This window comes from Crotalus tigris, unplaced genomic scaffold, assembly GCF_016545835.1.
Source record: "Crotalus tigris isolate CLP2741 ecotype Arizona unplaced genomic scaffold, ASM1654583v1 scf7180000024441.2113493, whole genome shotgun sequence".
NCBI classification, from domain to species: Eukaryota; Metazoa; Chordata; class Lepidosauria; order Squamata; family Viperidae; genus Crotalus; species Crotalus tigris.
Window position 1 is genome coordinate 940379 of NW_024100610.1, and position 22972 is coordinate 963350.

At 38.5% G+C, this 22972-nt stretch overlaps 1 long non-coding RNA gene across 1 annotated transcript; it reads right to left on the bottom strand.

Annotated features, from left to right (window-relative positions):
* Positions 1 to 2675: 2675 nt before the first annotated feature.
* On the bottom strand, positions 2676 to 19989 carry LOC120302954. The gene is made up of 3 exons (XR_005555293.1): positions 19531 to 19989; positions 18900 to 18987; positions 2676 to 2773 (listed from the first exon to the last, which is right to left on the bottom strand). It is a non-coding gene; the product is annotated as an uncharacterized LOC120302954 (long non-coding RNA).
* Between the last annotated feature and the right edge of the window lie 2983 nt (positions 19990 to 22972).

Here is a 22972-nt window from a genome sequence, read left to right on the forward strand (position 1 = left end):
TTAGTCCTCAGAATTAGTTTTTTGAATGATTAGTTCTTAGTCTCTGGGCTCTCACTGAATCACTTCCTCTTTTTTTTTTTACTCTAAATCAGTAATGGTGAACTTTTGGGCTCAGCATATCAAAAATTCAGAAAATGCCTAATGTAACTGTTGGCATATGGATCCTGTTGGCAAAAGGATGCTTTTTCATGAGGCAACTGGACTTCCTTATTTTTCTTTAAAGACATTTCACTTCTCATCCAATGAGCTTCTTCAGCTCTGGCTGGATAGAGGGGAATGGGAGGATTCTGGCATATCGCTTCTCCCAAGCAAAAGAGAAACAATTATCTATCTCCCTCCTTGCCCATCTAGGTTACCTTGAAGCATGGCACTCAGTAGCAGTGCTAAGGCTGGACCTGAAATAAATGCCCAGGCCTTGACTTCAGCCCTAGAACCACTGCTGCCACTCAAAAAGGGCATCTTGTGCCATTCTCCAAGTCATACTAACCTACAGAAATAGTGCAATTGCCTTTGTGGTCCAGCACTCCTCAGGGTCTGCTATGCAATGCTTACCTTCAAGCAATCTTCTTTTTCTATTGACAAGCCCTTATAGCCCAGCTGAGGCTGTTCTGGATCATACACGCCCTTCGTTCTTGAAGCAGCTACGGAAAATGCTTTTCTGCAGCTTCTGAAAACCTCACTAAAGCATGCCCTGCTCTCATGTGATTTTTGGAGGGTACAGAGACCATGCACAAAAATACCCCATTCTTGCATGGCCTCCACAAATTATTTACATTTATTATTAATAAATAAACACATAATTGTAATTATTTTTCAAAATGCCTACCCAAGGCAGCTCTGCATCACATAAGACGTGGAAACTTTGGCGGATGCTCCTGCATGGCCTTGCGCCTGACAAAAAGAGTGGGAAAACATGCCCTATTCTTGTACAACTTCCAGAGGGTCCAGAGATCCATAAAAAATAACATGGGGTGCCACATGTATCATGGATTCACCATCGCTGCTCTAAATCTCCTATTTTCCTCTATCAGTTTCATTTTCCAACATCTTCAGTTCTGGGTCTCCATTAGCTTCTGAAGGAAAAGAAGACCCCCAACATAAGCTTTATTTTTCCACTTTCTATGACAAATCCTACCCAGTTCTCTTTAAAGAGATCTATTTTCCTTGTTCTCCATTCTTGACTTTGCTCTTCATTATTCTAACCTGCTCTTTTCATTCAAGATAATGATTCAGGAAAAGATAGGTCCCCCATGTTACAGAACATTGAGAGGGATAAAATCAATGTTTTCATTCAGCGGTTCTAGCAAGATCATCCAAAGGGCAGGTCTTAGGCTATTCCCAACCTCATTCAGCTAAAGCTGCTCATTTGGTAAACCTCAGGGCCATATTTTACTTCCTCTAACTATACGAAATCCCTCCACCATTTCTTCAAAGAACATCATACTTGCAATGCATCTATTATTTGAGAAATAAACACTCACTGACCAAAGTTTTCTGGGTCCCCAGATAAACCTCTCTGTTGAGGCCCTAAATTCATTGTCAAGTTTTCTTTGGCATTATGAAGGCATTTTTCATCTCCTTCATATTACATTTTACTACCAGAATCACTGCTTTATAAATATAAATTATAACCAAAGAAATAATAAATATTATGCATAGAGCAGGAAGGGATTTGAAATGTAAATTATATTAGTCCTTCATTTTAGCAAAAATGTTAAAAAGCATATGTATTTTTTTTAAATAATACTTCCGTAGAATTGTCTCCTAAGTTCCTGTTCCATGTCTTCCCATTCTCCTCTCAAGACCTTAAGACAATGATGTATACTTAAGATTTCAGAAAATGTTGCAAGTTAACAGGAAGATATAGAATCATACATGTATTTGTAATGAACCTCGCTTATACTTAAGCAAAATATTCTGTGGGAGGAGAAGTGGTTGCATTATATGTGAGAGACATGGAATTTCCTGCTTTTTTTTCCTTTTGTTGTGATGGCGTGGGAGTAATAACTTCTTTAAAAGGTGTTTTTCCACCTTTCCTGTTTAGACTTTTGTAAACAGGACCTTTCCAAATATCTATTGCAAATTAAAAAGGCAGATTTGCCCCAGTTCTAATTGGCTACATTAATTAAAAGCTGGAGGGACCAGAAGAGAATATATTTGTTATGGTCCCAGTGTGCCATGGCAATCAAAATCTTCCATAAATTTCAGTGAATCCAAATTGCCCTAATTGATTTGGAATCCTGTTAAATTATGTAACATTTTACAGGTAAAATTACAAACAGCTGTTTAATAATAATTGTCTTCCAAAACAGTAACAAAATATGTATAGGATCATTTGTTTTTACAAACATGTGGTATAATAATAATAATAATAATAATAATAATAATAATAATAATAATAATAGTAACAACAACAACAACAACAATAACAACAACAATAATAAAGTTGGAAGGGACCTTGGAGGTCATCTAGTTCAACCCCCTGCTTAGGCAGGAAATCCTATACCATTTCAGACAAATGGCTGTCTAGTCTTTTCTTAAAAACTTCCAGTGTTGGAGCATTCACCACTTCTGGAGGCAGGTTGTTCCACTGATTAATTGTTCTCACTGTCAAGAAGTTTCTCCTTAGTTATAAGTTGCTTCTCTCCTTGATCAGTTTCCATCCATTGCTTCTCGTCCTGCCTTCAGGCCCCTTGGAGAATAGCTTGACTCCCTCTTCTTTGTGGCAGCCCCTGAGATATCTCTTCAAAAGTTATCACAAAGGAGGGGGGCACTGGGGATCAGAAAAATTATTTCCATTATTCTCAAATTGGCAAGAAATTTATTTAATTGCATTTTAATTTTGCTGAACAAAGTTATACATGAATCAGAACAAAATTATATGTCAATATCTTCATTTTAAAAAAATTCTCCCCTCTCCAATATAGTTGGGGAAACTGTGCATAAAACAATTTTATAAAGAAGAATGAACATCAAATTGTTTGGGAAACTGCGCACACTAGAAAAAATCCAGAATAAAATGTACAATGTAGGAGAAATGCATATGGAAATATTTAATTTTCTTTTCTTCTGGAGATTTTAAACAAGCAAATATGCTCAGATGTGAACAAATAAGTTTGAAAAAAAAAATCAGAATTGAACATGATTGCCACTAAGTCACTAGCTCCACTGAATCAGACAGAACTCTAGGCAAAAGTTATCAACACCTTTGTACCCTTTTGTCAAAAACCTGAATCTACCATTAGAATAAAGAATTTTATTAAATAGCTAGTAGAAATGTTGACAATCTAAATAAAAATATAATCTTGATAAATGGGAATATTGTTCCATAGAGTCTTTATCATCGTCTGTTATGAAACTGCATTTTAGGGATTACACACATTCTATAAGCATTTCTAAATTCAACACAATTCTGATTTTGTGGAATGTGGTAATTTTCAAGATTAGATGAAACACTGTGTATAGAACAAATATTAAGTATTTTTATGACAAGAAATAGCATCATCAAAAATTCTGAAGACATCAACATCAATTTGGCTTTCTGTTCCTATGGAATGCTTTACACCCATTGTCTCGACACAGACACTGGATAAATTATATATAAGTATAAAAAGTAGTATAATTTTCAAAATTTTCCCAATTCGAGTTATCCAGTGTGCAGTTCCCAATAACACAATATTGCTTCTGAAATAAAAGAAATGCTACAGGAATTCTCTATGACTTTAAAGCCTGTTATTTATATTTTATGCATAGTACACAATGTATAGCTTGCTGCAGTTATCCCTTCTTTTGCTCATGTGCTTCTCCCATCCACCCACTACTGTGTAAGTGTAATATAGGTTGATGAAAGACACAACAAAGCCACTGTTATGCACTCAGTAATTGATGGCATTGTTTAATTAATGTTCATGTGGAGATATATCATTAAACCATCTCAATATGATTGGTTGTTCCACAATTCTTCTTGCTTTTCCCCCCTAAATACAAGTCTGTGCAATATCCTGTCCCAGGACATGCACTCACAAATGCGTGAAGGGGTGGGTTTGTTTTCTTTATTAAATGAGGCTTACAAACTTGCAGTATAGAGACAGGTTTCTCCAAAGTTCAGCAAATTTGGCTTTCAAAAGTTCCAAATCAAAGTGGCCACAGGAGAGTTTTTAGATGGAGTCCAAGCATCCAAGTTCAAAACCAGGATTGTGAGGTTCAGGTGTCAAGGCACTGAGAGTTCACAGGTAGTTGTTGTCAATAGAAAGCTTGTGCTTGCTGCTCCATTTTAACAGAAGAGGCCCTGGTGGAGCTCATTTACGAGAGTGAGACTCCTTCATAAACAATTTAGATGAGGGAATAGGAGTCCTCATCAAATTTGCAGGTGACACTAAACTGGCAGCGAACACCCCAGAAGATAGGCTCAAGATCCAAATGGGTCTTGACAGACTTGAACATTGGGCCCTACCTAACAAAATGAAATTCAGTGTAGAGAAAAGATTTTACACTTAGACAAGAAAAACCAAATGTACAGGTACAGATTAGGTGAAACCTGACTCAGTAGCAGTAACTACAGAGTCCTAGTGGGCAAACTCTTAAACATGAGCCAGCAGTGTGTGGCAGCAGCCCCCCCAAAAGCCAATGAAATCCTAGGCTTCATTAACAGAGGGATAGAATCAAGATGATGTGAAGTATTAGTATCACTTTATAAAGCCTAAGGCCACATTTGGAATACTGCATCCAGTTTTGGTCGCCACAATATAAAAAAGATGTTGAGACTCTGGAAAGAGTGCAGAAAAGAGCAACAAAGATGATTAGAAGCTAAAACATATGAAGAACAGTTGCAGGAATTGGGTATGTCTAGTCTAGTGAAAAGAAGGTCTAGGGGTGACATGATAGCAGTGTTCCACTATCTCAGGGATTGCCACAAAAAAGAGGGATTTTCTATTCTCTAAAGTACCTAAAGGCGGGACAAGAAGCAATGGATGGAAACTAATCAAGGAAAGAAGCAACCTAGAACTAAGGAGAAATTTCCTGACAGTGAGAACAATTAACCAGTGGAATGGCTTGCCTTCAGAAGTTGTGGGTAATCTACCACTGGAGGCTTTTAAGAAAAGACTGGACAGCCACTTGTCTGGAATGGTATAGGGCAGGGGTAGGCAACCTTGGCTCTTTTATGACTCGTGGACTTCAACTCCCAGAATTCCTGAGCCAGCCATGCTGAGGAGAAAGGGAGAGGTTTCTATGCTGAGCCATGCTGGCTCAGGAATTCTGGGAGTTGACGTCCACAAGTCATAAAAGAGCCAAGGTTGCCTACCCATGGTATAGGGTCTCCTGCTTGAGCAGGGGGTTGGACTAGAAGGTCTCTTCTAACTCTGTTCTCTGTTATTCTGCATGAGCAATCTTGCAGAGCACTTTTGCTCTACTCTTTGTAGCCCACTAAGCTTTTGTGCTAGGAGGGGGCCGTAACTCCACACCCTCATTTCCAGATAGCAGCTGTATCCGCTGGTTGCTGATGTGTGTTACCTTCTCTCCATTTGGTGGTGGTGGAATTGCTTTTTGTCATTTGTTGGCACTTGTGGAGCTTGCTGTATGTTGTTCCTCTCCTCTGACTCCAAATCTGACTCCAAATCCCTCTTGACATGCAGTGGTAAAATGCTACTTCTTAAATCTTTATGCACTCATATATTTAGTCCCTCCAATAGGACCTCTAGTTAGGCAAAGATGAAATATAGGTAGTCCTTGACTTTATGACCATAATTGGCCCAGAATTTTGGTTGTTGCAATCATGAGTTGAGTCACTATGTGTTTGGACTCAATTTTATGATCATTTTTATCACAGTCATTAAACAAGTCCTCATGGCCATTAAGTGAATCACATGATCTTTAAGCAAATCACATGGTCATACATCCAAATCCAGCTTATCCAATGGGTGTTTTTTGCTGGAAAATCACAAAAAATATTGCAAAATGTGAGCATATGATCATGGGATGCTATGTTGTTGCCCTGCAGTCCAGCCCTATTTATTCTAAGTGACTGGTCCTCTTTAGAACAGTCCTTGATATCAAAGATGTATTTCTGGTAATATGCACATTAATTCTCTGCAAAAAGGAGGCATCTTAGTTTTTCTTTTAAAAGAAACCTAAGCAAGAGTGCTTGCCACAGAGTATCGTTTACAATCAAATAAGATACATGCAATGTTTTCAACAGATGGGGCACCACATATGCACATCATTTGATCGTTAGACTTATACATGTTGAGTGTTTCTTTCACTAAACCCTAAAATTACCAAACCCTGTTGCAAAGTCTGATCAAAACAGAATGCCCAAATGTACTTTCAACAGAATGCATAAGCATCTATTTTTCCCTTAGGGAATATCAGTTATACTGTTTCAAAATATCTGGTTCTCACATCTGGAGGGTACCAGCTTATGGAAGATTACCAAATAGGACTTCAAAGGTAAAGCAATTTGGCAAATAGCACAAATGAAGCAACACTGTAAAAGCATTTCACAAATTCAGGCATCAGAAATTAGCATGTCCAAATACTTTTTGGAAGCAGCACCACACAGAACATATTCTAGATGTCAAATTACACCTTACTAAGGTAAACATTATTTTATATCTCTTTCAGGAAGGATATATACAACTTTGCAAATTAATTTAAACATGTTAAATTGGACTGTTAGCCACTGCTATCATTTAAGCAATCAGGAACCATAGCAGATTATGGAAATCTAGATATACAGTAATCATAAAGTGTAATGCTACTCAAAAATAGTTTTACCAGTATAAGTTCCAACATTTGGAGGAATTCAGTCCAAACTGTACATTGTGCCATTCACACAAGTATGAATCTGTAATTTGCATTGAATTTAATCCATTCTGAAACATCTGTACTTTGTGGACCCCTATAATTTCTCATCTTGCCAAATTTACATCACTGTTGCTAATGATATACTTTACATGCCCTTTTCTCATTATTTCTATGTTTATACCAAGTAAGTTGAATGGCTGTTACAATGAATGGTATTCTGAGCTTTGATTAGGTGCCATCAAGTTGTTGTTTACTCTTACTGACCATATAGATATCTATTAGTTGTGTGGACCTACTTGCAGTTCTGAGAAATAAAAAAAAATACACACTGGATTTTCAAACCTGTTCACAAATCATATTTTAAATTTCACTTAACTTGCCACCACTGCCAAAATGTCAGCTTGTAATTTGTGCACTGTGTTGATTTAACCTTTCAATAAGTACTCCAAAATTCTTCTAATGGGGAGCATCTATTGGCTGTGATGAACATTTGGTTATGTTTAATTCATGCAGTGTTTTCTGGAAGAAGGAAATTGATCCAGGATGTGATTGAACTATAACAAATAGGAACTCCCAAAAGAATCTAAAAAAAAAAAAAAGAGAGAGAGAGAGGAAAAAAATTGACTCAGTAGTCAACACACTTCAGGCCCAAACAGTCCTTCATTAGGAACATTCAGAATAACTAAGCTTGGGGATTCAATGTGTTCTCTATTCTATGTTCTGGGCAGAAGCGCAGTTTAGTAATTCCAGTATATTTGTCACAAAATGGATGGGTGGATGGCCTCCTCCATTCAGTTACAGTGGATTATTTTGGTCCAGTCACTCTTTTTAAATCTTACTTCACCTTAAATTAGTTCATTAGGGCTCTTGGGAAGATGAAAGACTGCCCACTGCTCTGTAACGGATGTGATGAACTCAGACATTATAACCTGACTATGATGTCCCTAGAGCTCTTAGGATATAGATGTGTCTCTGTGTGTGAGAGAGGAAAGGAGGAGACAAACAATTACTGGTTTGTCACTACTAATTGACTTTACCCACTTTCTATCTGCATTTCAGCAGGTACCATCGATTGCTGATTAAAGTGCATTTGTTTATATGATTTTCTGTACAAGAAAGGCAAGTCCAGGCAACCACATAGAGCACCACCTGGTGTCCTCCTCTGTCAGAGGCACCGTTTCCTTATAACGCAGATCAAGTGTAGTTTTTTGGCAATACAGATTCATTTTACCTCAGGGTTTTGGATTGGGCTGATGCTGTATTTTGAAAAAAAATGTGTGAATCAAAACAAACTGGGTCTTGACTGATATGATGCAATCAACAAATACCTGGTTCACTCATGTTACTCAGAGTAATTAAACCCGTATACATTTACCAGCCCAGGAAACCAAACCGCGTCTTGACTGATATGAGACAATCCACAAATAGCTTGTTCTCTCATATTTCTAAGAATTGAGGCTGACCAAACCGGTCTAAATTCATCAACACAGGAAAAACAGAAGATAATACAGGTTGTCCTATATTAATGACCACAATTAGGACTGGCAACTTGTTTGCTAAATGATGTAATCATTAAGCAGGATGTGACTGCCTCAGACTTATGACCTTACTTCTGCTCTAATTATTAAGTGAGACATTATATGAGCATGATGTGAAATTTTAACCCCTCCTTCTTCATTGACTCTGCTTCTCAGAAGCCAGCTGTGAAGCACACAAACTGACTGTGGAACACTACAATGGTTGTAAATACCTGCTGATTGTAAAGCACCCAAATCTGAATCAGGTGACCACTAGGATGTCGCAAAGGATGTGCAAAGAACAATCATAAAGCTACTTTTTCAGCATGGTCACAACTTCAAGCAATTACTAAACTAGGCAGCCATGAAGCAAGGACTACCTATAGACAGTATCTATTACTGTAATATAATATTTGCTCTTTGACTTAGAAATCACCTTCCCAGGACTAATTTAGTGGAAAAGAAAATCACAAAGGTCACAGAGATTAATAGAGAGGTATAATTGGGAGGAGTCTTTCAGCTTACGTTGACTGAAGCCAGTCTTGACTGAGAAAACTGGCTTGTCATTTTTCCTCCCCCACTGGAGATCTGACTGTTCAAAATGGCTCAGACCCAGGCCATAATCCAAAATCCTTCCCCATCTGTTTCTAAAGGGAACCAGGCCCTCCAATCTATTTAGTCGCACACTATTTATTTTCACATGCACATGAAAGAAGAACACACCCTGAATCCTGATAATCATTATGTTTAAAATGTGTACACTGGTGTGTCTATATCAGCAGGAGCTTTCCAGCAAACATCCAGGCCTGATGTTCCAGGATCAATCTATTACATCTCTGCACCACTTCACTGCCAGAACTGGCTTTGCAGATAATGTATGGCACACACACTTGGCCTCAATACTTCAATGTCTCAACAGCAAGTCATTTCTACTTCTATTATACATCAGACCTGGTTATCCATTAAGTCACACACAGTTTATTCGTGCTGCATTGGGCCCTTGAAGATACGGTATTTAATAAGTTGTCTGTCTTTGCAACCTCAGGCAGCAAAATCAAGTTTATTCAATTTCTAGAGCCAGGTTTGGTGGCCCACTAGAAATGGAATAAAGCCAAGTTTCCTCTGAGGGTTAAAAAAAATTGCTAAATATAAATAAAACATTAGCACACATCAGAGCCTTGTTTTTTAATCTATAAATTTCCCATTTGACAGTAAATGCTGTTAAATCAAAAGAAACAAGTCTGGGAGATAAACTGTGTAACTTTATTCCAACTCAGAAATGAGTTCTTTGAAATTAATGAATATATTACATGTAGGGTGGGGAAAAGAAGAGGTGAATTATAAAAAAGGTCTGAAAGATAGTGTGTAGGATGGTAGGATTTTTATACTTTTCATAGAACATCCAAAGTATGAAGGTTCTTGCATTAGCAAGAGGAAATGGCAAATAAAAAATGTATTTGCCACTTCCGGCTTTATTTTGACAGTTTCTCCTAGGGCAGGGGTAGGCAACCTTGGCTCTTTTATGACTCATGGACTTTAACTCCCAGAATTCCTGAGCCAGCCATGCTGAGGGGAAAGGGAGAGGTTTCCAAGCTGAGCCCTGCTGGCTCAGGAATTCTGAGAGCTGAAGTCCACGAGTCATAAAAGAGCCAAGTTGCCTACTCCTGTCCTAGGGCAAAATTTAGAGGAAGTTAAAAATTGCAGAAAATATTTGATAAAACAAATGATGAACTAAGGATAGAGACACTAGTGCAGAAAAAGTTCCTATTATCCAATTGTTGATATTATTACTTTTTACCAAATATAAATATCGAGACAAGTTTCTTCTTTGGCGGAACATCTAAGCATTTCCAGGTAAAAAGCAGAGGGTACAAAATGCTTAATAAAATGTCCCAAGAAGATAATTTTGAATAATTCTGCAGTTACAATGCAATCTCTATTTAACAGAACAGACCAGTCTTGGAGACAGGTGCTAGTTATACCCTAATTCTGTTAAATTCTGTTCTGAATGTATCTAATTTGCATTAATCTATGCCTTTTGGCTCACACTAGGGTGGAAATAGATACAAATGACATTAATTTGCATGCATCTCCTGGACTACTCGAATATGATAAATCTTGTTTATTATTTTGAAGAGATTCCAAAAGTACATTTTGTTCAATACATCCAATGTCTATTAAATCAGCATGTGTTAAACTGATGCTTCACTATATAAAAATCTAATCAAATATGGGAGAACAGCTTGGAAGATATCAGAAAGAATTCTACTTAGTCACCTGATATCTATGGATGCTTAATGCAAATGAATGCACCACCGATAATTAGTATAATACAGACAAGCCTAGTCCATTTTGTTTACTTCCACAATCTGATTCATAAACTGTATGCATTTTTATAGGCCCTGGAGCTAAATTGATTTTAGATGGAAATTCATGCCTCAACACTTCTGCAGACTATGAACGCTGATAGGATTGGGGAGCAAAGAGAATGATTGATTTGAATTTGAATGATGTAAAATCGATAGACCTATTAATAAATATAATTTAATTATTTGCGATTGAATTATCCCCCCCTCCCAAAGCTGGCAACAGGCAGAGTAAGAAAGAGATTACAAAGCAATGAATGTGTTATGGTAAACAATTGATAGCTCAGAAATAATACAGACATGATATTGACTGATGTCAAAGGGAGTAGCTGACCCAATATGCAGAGAGATGTAATTTGGACTCTTTTTTACTTTTGATGGGTGACCTAGAAATGGGTGACTGAGTCCTTTGCCATGGTTGGGTCATGTTGTGGTATAGATGAGATTTGTCATTATCCATTGTCTCTGCAAGATGGGTGGACCTGTTAAGATGATTTTCTCAGGTGGATTACCAACTTGGAAAGTTTTGCAACAACTCAGTAGGTGGTTCATTAGGAACCTAGTCTCATTGGAACTGAGAGGCAACCAGGGAGCTTCTTGATTCATTGAAAACTGCTAGAGATGAAGGGGCAAAGATGACACCTGGTATACTAGTGGAGTAAAGGGAAAAAAAACAAGCAAGAGAATAGCTCATGTTAGAGCCCATCATAGTTAATTACAGAGATCAAGGGTTTGTAAGTCGCTAATTTATAATATCTGGGAGGTTGGTTTTTTTTACCTGTGAACTTTCATGGTGTGGTCTCTAGCATGATTTCTACTACCAAGGGACTTCTTTCATGCCTCTCCTGGGTACTTTGACTCTTCAGGCGGGATTGTGACTATCTGGATCTAGGAGTTCACACTCTTTTGTGGAAGCAGGTGTGATATCTAATAGTTTTGGACAACTATTGCCTGATGGTAACCAGTCATCTGAGAGTATCCTTGAAGAAGTGAATTATCTGGGCCCTTTTCAGTCTAGATTTGAGTCTTTGTATGGGATGGAAATAGCATCAGTCCCTCTGTTTGGTCATTTTCCTTAGGACCTACATGAGGAGAGAGTCTTTTGGATTTTTCATGGTATCTTTCTTGATGATTTTCAAGGATTAAGATGAGGGCCCTCTGCTTCAATGGCTCTATTCCTTCCTTAGCAAGCAGTTTCATTCAAGAGCATCAAGACACCATCAAGTTGGACATATATCTATGAATTCCCTCGATATTTGATCCCTTTCATTCTGTTGTTCATCATCTGTATGAAATCTATGGGAAATAGATATAGTACTTCATATCCCTTTAAACAACAGGAAAAAACAGTCCAACCTATCAAAAACAGTACTGTAAAAAACAGATTAGAAACACAAGTTAAGATAGACAACTAAATGGTAAGTGAACACCTGTCCACCCTAGATGAGTTCAAATCACCAGGACCAGATGGACTACACCCCAAGGTTCTGAAGGAACTGGCAGATGTGATCTCACAACCACTGAACTATATCTTTCAAAGATCCTGGAGTACTGGGGAACTACCAGAGGACTGGAAAAGAGCTGAAGTAGTTCCCATATTCAAAAAAGGAAAAAAAATGGATCCAAGAAACTACAGACCTATCAGCCTGACCTCAGTACCTGGGAACATCTTGGAAAAGATAATCAAGCAACGAATCAGTGAACACCTAGAGGCAAACAAACTAATTACCAAAAGCCAACATGGGTTTGCCAAAAACAGATCATGCCAGACAAATCTTATTGCATTCTTTGACCAGGTGACAAAATTAGTGGACCAGAGGAATGCTGTGGATATAATTTACTTGGACTTCAGTAAGGCATTTGATAAAGTAGACCACAAGATATTACTTGATAAGATAAAAAAATGTGGGTTAGACAGCATGACCACAAGATGGATTCGTAGCTGGCTGACCGGCCGTACTCAGTATGTGGTCCTCAATGGAACTGCATCTACATGGAGGGAAGTGTGTAGTGGGGTGACCCAGGGCTCTGTTCTGGGCCCAATGCTCTTCAACATCTTCATCAATGATTTGGATGAGGGGATTGATGGGGAACTCAACAAATTTGCAAATGACACTAAGTTGGCAGAAATAGCCAACACTCCAGAAGATAGGTTTAAGAAACAGAAGGATCCTGACAGACTTGAACATTGGGCACTATCTAACAAAATGAAATTCAGTGGTGAAAAAAGTAAGGGTCTACATTTAGGCAAGAAAAACCAAATGCACAGGTATAGTATAGATTGTACTTTGGCCAAGAGTAGCAACTGTGAGAGGGATCTTAGAGTCCTAGTCAACAAACACTTAAATATGAGCCAGCAGTGTGCTGCACCTGCCAAAAAAGCCAACACAAAAGCTAGGTTGCATTAACAGAGGGATAGAATCAAGATCACATGAAGTGTTAATACCACTTTACAATGCCTTGGTAAGGCCACGCTTGGAATACTACATCCACTTTTTGTCACCATGATGTAAAAAAGATGCTGAGACTCTAGAAAGAGTACAGAGAAGAGCAACAAAGATGATCAGGGGACTGGAGGCTAAAACATATAAGGAACGGTTGCTGGAATTGGGTATGTCTAGTTTAAGGAAAAGAAAGACTAGGGGTGACATGATAGCAGTGTTCCAATATCTCAGGGGCTGCCACAAAGAAGGAGTCAAGCTATGCTCCAAAGCACTTGAAGGCAGGACAAGAAGCAATGGATGGAAACTAACCAAAGAGAGAATCAACCTAGAACTAAGGAGAAATTTCCTGACAATGAGAACAATTAATCAGTGGAACAACCTGCCTCCAGAAGCTGTGAATGCTCCAACACTGGAAGTTTTTAAGAAGACATTGGACAGCCATTTGTCTGAAATGGTATAGGGCTTCCTGCCTGAGCAGGGGGTTAGACTAGATGACTTCCAAGGTCCCTTCCAACTTTATTATTATTATTACTGTTGTTGTTGTTGTTGTTGTTATAGCAAAACCATGTCCACCCCATTGCTTGGCAATGGCAAAAAAGTTGCGATATGTCGTGACACGCCATGTGACGTTGCGAGTTTGACACCCCTGACTTAGAGGTTGTTGAAGTCTGGGTGGAATTAAAGCCAAAGTTGAATCCCAACAAGGCAGCACTTATCATCACTTAGTTGTATTACTGCAATGTGCTTTATGAAAACTACTCAAACTGGAGTTTGTTCAAAATGCAGCAGCTTGCATGTTGGAACAATCACATATGCATAATGCTACTATATAGTCTCTATCTCAGTTGCCACTAGGTTTACGGTGCAATTCAAAATATTTAACCTAAAATTCTATATGGCTTGGCACCTACATACTTGTAGATGTGATCCAATGCCAGATGAATTCTTCCTGCCCCCTTAATTCTATGCTAACATAGCAAGAATAGGGAATCGCCTGTCTGGGGAGGACCTGATTGTGGTTTTCAAGCATCTTTAGACTAAAACAAAGAAAACCTCAATAAGTGATTAGTAGCTGTGGCAACCATTGAGGTTGGAGGAGCTTCTCCTAATTCCCTTTTACATATTTCCAATGTACTATCCCTAAGTCCTTCACCCCAGAGTAAATAGATCCTTTCAAAATCTTTTCTCTCCAGATTAATTTGTTTGACTTTTCATTCTTGATCAGTATTTCTATCATACTTCCCCCCCTCCCCCTGAATCCTTGCCTCTTCTTATGTTTACTCTTGTGTTTAGGACAGGTAAGCTAAATTTTCAGGAAAAGCACCATTTGCAGGATCCAAACTGGGTCGGTCACCAGGACCAGAAGCACCATTTTGTTAACTCCCGACCTGTTAATTTCTATTTTTATAACTGAAATCTGCACAATGCGAGTCTTTACAGCTGAGCTTCCAATCCATTATCTACTGTCCCTTGAAAGCCTGCCTTTTTTATTCCGCTTGACACTAATCTCTATCTCATGATCAATAAGTTTGGAGTTATTGCAATACAATCCATAAATCATCAAAAAGAGCCTTTGTCCTTTGTGAGACATTGAGTTATAAATGCACAGAGAGAAAATTCTTTCCCCTTTCTCCTGAAGCCAATAAATTCTGACTTCCTCCTTCTTTTTCTTGATGTTGCTTTGAACATCATGGGGAAAAAAAAACCCTTCTGAGCAAAACTCAGATTTTCTCTCTGCCTATTTCTAGCATTCATGTTTGTCTATCTTAAATGAAGCTCTCTTCTTCTTCGTTGGGATTTTAATATCTCAAACCATTGGGCAGGAGACAGGTGGGAATATAGGCCAGGAGGTTGCTGTTTTTCTTGTTTTTCATTCATTCTCCTGTCGCTATCTGCAGAGCACATCTTCGTCTGGGAAAAACTGGTCTAGTTTGGTAAAAAAAAAAACACCTGCTAATATTTCAGGAAAGGTTAGTAGCAAAGACAAAAAAGCAAAGTTGCAAAATATATTCATATCTTTCAATCTGTGCTATAAAGGAACACAAAAATGGAGTTGCTGGTCTCATGCATGATTTTTCCAATATGGGGTTGCATTGATCCAACAATCAACAGCTGGATATATATTCAGATAGGTGAGGTTGTTCCTTAAACACCATTATCAGTTAAAATAAGTATGTAATGACGTCTCAAGTGAGATTTGAACAGAAATCCCCAACTTTTTAGCATGTTAGGAATATTTTAATACGTTGTGGACATACTTGTAAAAAGGTTACAGAAGCCCTTGTCTATTTGTACAGTAGCTCTCTCTAGAATCAATTATAGGTCACTAATTTACTTCTAGCCAGCCCATCACAGTTACCACTGCTTATATTTGTCCTTTTTCTGAATAAGTGAGCTTGTTTAACATTGAGCTGCAGCCTTGTACAGTATCAAGCTTATGAGGTCTGTTTTGGCCTGAAGCATGATTAAAATAAAAGGGATGGTAGAGGTTGGCACTTTTAAATACTATTTGTAATATAAAATGTCAGATACTGTATAGTAGGAAGTATCTGAAGTGCCAAGAGTTTGGATTCCCAGTTACCATGCTGGGATCCTATGCTTAGTTAAGTGTGTGAACTCAGCTGTTCTGGTTTGTAAACCATAATTTATAACTTAATTTTATGTATGAATTAAGCCTCTATGCTTGGTGTAAATGTGCTATTAACACAAACTACAGCTTATAACAATATATGTGAACCTACTTGTTGCTTGTAAATGGAGGCAGAGCTTTAGGCTAACATGGACCTGTATCAATAATTTGTTTGTTTGACCTTCTTTAAAAATCTTTTTATGTTTAGGGGCATGAAAACATTACAGCCAAACTATTTTGCTCTGTTATTATATGGAGCTGCTCCTAAACAAATGATTATGATTATAATACTTAGCTTTAAGAAAAAGGGATCTTTCCCTTACCTGTTTCCACTCACATAAAGCATTTAAAGAAACATATGTATGAGGGAGGTTTTCTGCACAAGCAGGTTTTCTGCACACGTTTGTAGTCTTTTGTGTCCTTCTCCAACTTAATATCCTATTAGCATTGAGACATGCAAATTCTGCAATGTCACAATACAGTAGAAGCAGTAAAAGCAGAACTTGCATCATATCACAATGCATGTTTCATCATTTCAATACCATCATAATCAAGGACAGACTTCTATATCTGTTACCATGATGCTTAGGTATTTTGGAAGTTTAGGCTTTGCACCTCAGGAGACTTTCTCAGTCTTGGGAGCGTGAAGATATATGGACTTCAACTCCCAGAATTCCCTGGCCATTGAATTCTGGGAGTTGAAGTCCATACATCTTCAAGCTGCTAAGATTGCGAAATATTGCTTCAGACAGATCTTTGTAGACTCCTAGGATTCGAAGTTAGTGGCTATCTGGACACATTTGTTTATCTTGGCATTGCTTTCTGGAATGTCCTTTCAACTTCTAGCCTACAGCTTGGGAATTTCCTTGAATTCTTCAGTCCAAACAGTTGCCATGTTTTTGCTCTGCTTTTGCTCTTTTTTACCTCAAAATATCTTGGTTCTTCCTACTCCTCTCACTGTTTTTGTTTACTTTTCCTTAGAATAGTCAGACTGGAGCTATAGGGATTTGCAAATAGTTTTGGAATTAGAACTGCTTTTAAGGACCATTGTCAGTGGTTCTCTATAGTTCATACCATGTGATAGAACCATGTGTTTCAAGGTTATTTTTTCCTGTTTAAAGGAAATTAACCTTCCCTAGCATCCAGACATTGTATGACTGAGAATTAAAATTGCAAAACAACAGTCTCTAACAGTGTTTAATTCCACCATTAAACATTGTATACACCATAGCCTTTACCTCATTGACCTACTCTATATACACTGCAATATTCTGCAATTATGAGAACAACAGATAATTGTGGATAGGACTATAGACAAAGTAATAAAATATGTCCCAGTTTTCCTTCCACCCCATGCTTTAAGGCCCTTAACTCTTTCCCAAAAATTGTTTACTCAAGACCATAGAATCATACAATGGATGGAACAGAACACCTAGAAAATTGTTGCCCTTTGAAGGGCAGTATGCCCAACAAACAACCATTCAGCTTCTATTTTGTAACTCCAGCAAAGGAAAGTCAATCATCTCCCACACTCTTGTGTTGGGGAGTCTATTTCATTGCCCAACGGTTCTTACTATTACAGTATAATATTTCCCTAATGCCTTCCTGAAATCTACTTCTTTGCAATTTACATTATTTCATTTTTGTCTGGTCTTCGGGAACAAAGTTAAACAAAGCTAGGTTATCTTCTCCATGAAAGCCTTTTAGTTACTTGAAGATAGCTAGCATGTCTCCCTATAGTCACTTCTTCTCCAGGCTATCAACTCCAAACATTCCTCATAACCTTTTCCTTCTAGGCCCCTTATCATCCCAGTTCACCTCTGGAGATGCATTAATTTTTCAGTGCCCTTCCAAAAGTGCAGTGCCCAAAATTGGATATGATATTTCAGGTGTGGCCTGAGCAGCAAAGAATAAAAACAATTACTTTTCTTGATGTTGATCGTGTACTTCTGTTGATGTGATAACTGTCTTCTAAGTCAGTGATTCTCAGCTTTTATTCACCATGGACCTCCTTTAAACCCCTTTTGTGGCCATGGCCCATGGCCATAAACCCCCAAGACTTGACTCAAGATTTAAATTATAATATTTTGTCAAGCCTTTGCAGACCCTTTGTGATAACATTGCAGCTCCCTAGGGGTTCGTGGACCACAGGTTGAGAACCACTATTCTTATGCATTCATTGTTCATCCTATATGGCATCTACAAATTTGATCATCATCCAAGCCATATTAAAAACATGCTGAACAGTATAGGACTCCAACGTAGTTATATGCTACCTCTTTCCAGTTTGCTGGAGAGTCACTGATATGCATACTCACTGGGTGCAACTGTTCAATTAGAGTAGCATAATCCAACCCATATTTTGTCAACTGCTTTACTCATGGGAGTAAATCTCATGGGAGATTTTGTCAAATACTTTGCTGAAGTTGATATATGCTATATCTACCACTTTCCCAGCCTATCAAAAAAGGAAATTACATTGAATTGATATGGCCTGTCAAGCAGTTCTTTGTTTTCTTAATGGTCACAAACTGATTGCTTAGTAATCTGTTCCAGATCAATGTCAAGCTTATTAGTCTATATTCACTAATTTACTCTCTCTCTCTCTCTCTCTCTCTCTCTCTCTCTCTCTCTCTCTCTCTCTCTCTCTCTCTCTCTCTCTCTCACACACACACACACACACACACACACACACACACATTGAAGTTTAAAATAATATTTGCCTTTCTCTATTCCTCTGGCATTGTCTGGCCTATGAGGTAACCAAATGAAGAAATTGACTCTAGAAGAAACTTATAACTATATTTAAAGAGTATAACTTTAGTAACAGAAACTTTAAAGTCTGCTTATGTTTGACCTTCCCTCCCTGAGACAGGAAGGAGCCAGCCTGAGCCTCTTCATAATACTATCTCCTTTCCCAGGGTTTAACAAATGTTTCTGCCCTTGTTTCGATAACTATTTCTGACTATTCCCCTCAAGGCCATCTCTATGGCTCTCTACAGGCATTATGTCCAGCCTTCATATTTTTTCAAGGATCGCAGAAAGGTCTCCTTAAAACTCTAGTTTTCAGGTCTGGTCCCAACGATTTAGAATCATCCATGTATTCATTCAGTTGCTCCCTAGCCATGTATTGACTTACCTGAAATCTAGCACAAATGGGCAATTATGCTATTGTTATGTCTTTTGTAGTGTCTTGAAGCCCAGAAGATCTAGCTGGGCAGAGAAAACTGGAATGGTGGGAGAGAAAAAAAGAATAAATTAGCAGAAATTGTAGGGATGCAAGAATGAAATAGCAGTGAAGACATTTTTGCTTTACAGTACATATTTCATGTTATGTTTCAATTTTGCTTTCTCCACCACTGTTACGTGAAGTCATTCAGAGACAATGGTTAAAAAAAAAAGTAGCTAAAACCAGGATAGGAGCAGGGTAAAAAGACATTTGTTTTCAGCAGTAGACATCATACATGGTCAACATTTAATTTGTTGTTTAAAAATGAATTGTAATAGCAACCACTGGGGTCTTCTTATTTATGACCTCAAAGAGTTTATGAAAACCTAATTTCAACATGATTGTGACTATTTCCCTCAAAGGGGCAGTGCAGATTCCTGCTAGGCACCAGGCTGGCTTCAGTGGCGCCAATCTTGGCTAGGCTGCTGCTGCAGCGCTTGCAGCTTGGCTTCCATGCCAGCTGCCTTTCTTTCCTCTTGCTTCGACCTCTTTTTAACCTCATACCCCACCTTCTGTAAGGGAAGGCAAAAGGCTCACTCACCTTCTCATGAAAGTTGGCTTCCATGTTGTGGTGCTCCGGCGCCTCATGGCTCCTCCTAGAAGAGGCGGACAGCACCAGAGGGGACTGCACTTGGGCAGTCTCACACCGTACCGCCAGCGGGGCATTTTCAAAAGTAAACAAGGATAGGAAGGGCAACAATAGGAAAAGAACGCAACTCTGGAAAAATCTGTCAAAAAAAGGTGCCGGAATGCCTTTCCAGTACGTTCTATGACAAAAAAAAAAAAAAGCCCTGGTCATTTGTAACAGTTCAGGATGTCAAATACTTAGCATTAGATTTAAAGCAAAATATATTCCTACAGAGATGGAAGTGAGTAGCCTTCAGCATTTCAACCATTGCTACAGACTAAAAAGGCTCTAATCTTCACGGGTTCCATATTAAGGAGGATATTGTTTTTCCTACAACAAAGAAAAACAACGGATCCTAGGTCAAATGGTAAAAAAATGGAACAGTGTTGTCAACAGAATTCAGATCTTATCTTTTGCCACATTCCAAGGCCTCTCCCTCTATACCACACACTGTGCTTGGTGCTTGTTATGTCATTACACCATTTGGGAAAACATCTTGAAGTCCAAACACTCCTACATCCACCCTTTTGTACAGGAAATCTGCAATTAAAGTATCCAGCAACTCGTGCCTCCAGCTTCAGGGAAATTAAAACTTTGCACAGTACCACATCCAGTCAGTATACTCTAAGAATTTAAAATTGAACAGCTAACATTGTGTCAAGAAGAGAAGCCCCGTGAAGAGTGTCAGATTTCAAGATTTTTAAAAAAATCTTAATTTAAAGATTAAACTGATGTTAGGAGGTATGTATAAGGAAGAAGTCAGGCAGAATCCTGGTTACAGAAAATAAAAGCTGGCAACCTAGAATCTTCCCTGAATTCCTGTCCCTGAGCCCACATCCAGGGGGACCTTAGAGTAATTCTGCTAGCAAGATCCCTCTTGAGCTTTGGTCTCTCTACACAACCCAGTTTCCTATAACAGGGGTCTCCAACCCCTGGGCCTCTGACTGTTACCAGGCTGTGGCCCATTGGGAACTGGGTCTCCAAAGCAGTGGGTGAGCACATGAAGCTTCATTTGCACATGCATGGGATTTACTGTGGGCTGCACATGCAAAACTATTCCCCCACACCGAAATCCCTGAAACCACTGCTGCCGCTGGTCCATGGAACCACAAAAGTTGGGGATCCCTGTCCTACAAGGTCAGAGGTCCTGGTCCATTCTTGCATTCAGTAGATCGTGGGCTAATCCTAACCCCCAATTGATGTTTCTGGATTCTGGTTTAGCTAGCATTCCTAAAGCTAAGATGGTATTGCATTAAATGGTAGCATATAAAGTTGGGTGCTGTGGTGGAATGCAGTCCAGAGTTGTGGGAGGGAGGGGCTCTTTCCCAGAGAGCAAAGAGACAGCTGAACTTGGAATGTCTGGTGGCAGGAAGAGAACAGATCTGACCCTCCCTAGCAATTTGCAGAGTATATCTATAGTTATTGCAGATTAATTGCTTTAGTCTGGTAAAATTCAGTTTGTAGGCGTACAACAATAACAGAAATACTCAGTACCTGAGTAACTTTTCATGCCATTCTTGGTTCCTTTGGGCCTGACAGGTGCATATATTTCCTCAGTTTCTTTACATCTGCTGCCATTCATTATTATCAAAGCATATGTGCACCCAGCTTAAAATACAGTCCATATGCAAAAGTAATCCTGATTTCCTTATCATCATATCAAAGTTGCCGTAAGGTTCTTTACTACTACTACTACTACTACTACTACTACTACTACTACTATTATATTATTATTATTATTATTATTGTTGATTTTTTTTACAATAACAATACCTAGTGCTTAGCAAACAGTAGGTTGTCTGGGTTCATATATTTAAAAACAATCAATAATAATTAATTTATATAATTAATCAATATGTTAGTCAATGATATATTTCTTTCTATTATCTATTTTTGTGCTTTTCTTGACAAAATTTCATATTAAGTACCTGAGTGCAATCATGCATGCAGCTATGTCAAAATGACTATGATTTTTAATTATTGCATCATATCTCATATTTACAGCTGTGCCTCTGAAAACAAAGCATTTCTTCATGCATAAAAAAACAATTATTGTTATGTCCTGGGCCTGTGATTGACAGAGTAGGTGCAGGAAGCTGCAGAGAGACCCGGGGAGACCACGTGGCTGCCCGGCCAGACAGGCTGTCTCCAGCCTATTGCGCACGCCCAAAGCGGGAAAAATACGTTGCATTTATTGGCTGAAGCTATTCCCTGCAAAAGGTATAAAAGGGATCCACGCCATTTTCTGTTGGTTCTGTTGGTTCTATTGAAGCTTAAATAAAGAAGCCACTGTTGTTACACCTGCCTCGTCTCAATACCTTACCAACGCACAGAACAGAACAATTATGATATAATCATCTGGGTGATCACATCAACTAATCGCACAACTTATCTACATTCATCAGTACAATTAAAGAGGGGTCAAGGCACAAAGGAAATAGAGTGGAAGAAAGGGGAACATGCTTTGGGTTTTGTACAAAATTTAGCATGAAATGACACGCATTCAAAGTCTCAGAAGAAATTAGATGCACCTGAAATAAAGACAGGACAAAGCCGCAGGGAAGAAAAGCAACTTGCTTGGTTTGAGCCAAATGCTTATTTAGCTATTTGACTTGCTTGTTTTGCTTGTTACTATTTTATTTTAGTTACTCATTCAACTTACTTTCATCATGGAGGATGTGAGGGATGTAGACTGCCAGATCCTTCATCCCAAAGCCTCCTTTCAGAAGTTGAGGAGGTCAATTTTTTTCCTACCATTTCCCCCCCTCAGTTCCCATCTGTGGCTTCCAGTGAGGTCTCACCTGAGGCACTCGAAATTCCTGTAAAAAGGGTGAAATTCCCTGTTGTACAAAAGAATTTTCCTTTTGGCACTCCTAGATCAAAGCCTTTTCTTTTGTTTCATCCTTATCAAGCTTTTGATGTAGACACAAACACAGATGTTATGCAAGTTCTCCACTGAAGATGACTCAGTTTCATTGGGGGGGGGGGTTGAGATCTCTAGAACAGCCATGCTTAAACTTAACATAAATCAGGCGAATGCTGTCATCAGTTTAAACAAAGTAAAATAGAAGGATCTAGAAGAGAAACAATCTGTTTTTGCCAACCAGAGAATTGAAGCTCCTATTTTGACCCAACTGAGAGAGCTCAGGTGGTGCCCTTATCAGTTCCCTCTCTCTGCAAATAATAGTTTAAAGGTTAGGAATCATGGTTGGGAAGAGGGGAACAGAGATTAAATTCTTGAATGAAAGACTGTTGTCACCACATGCATTGTTTAATACATTCATAATCATTGCTTCCAGGCTTATTATATGGCCCTACTATTTTTTCTATTTCAGTTACAACATTCATACTAGTG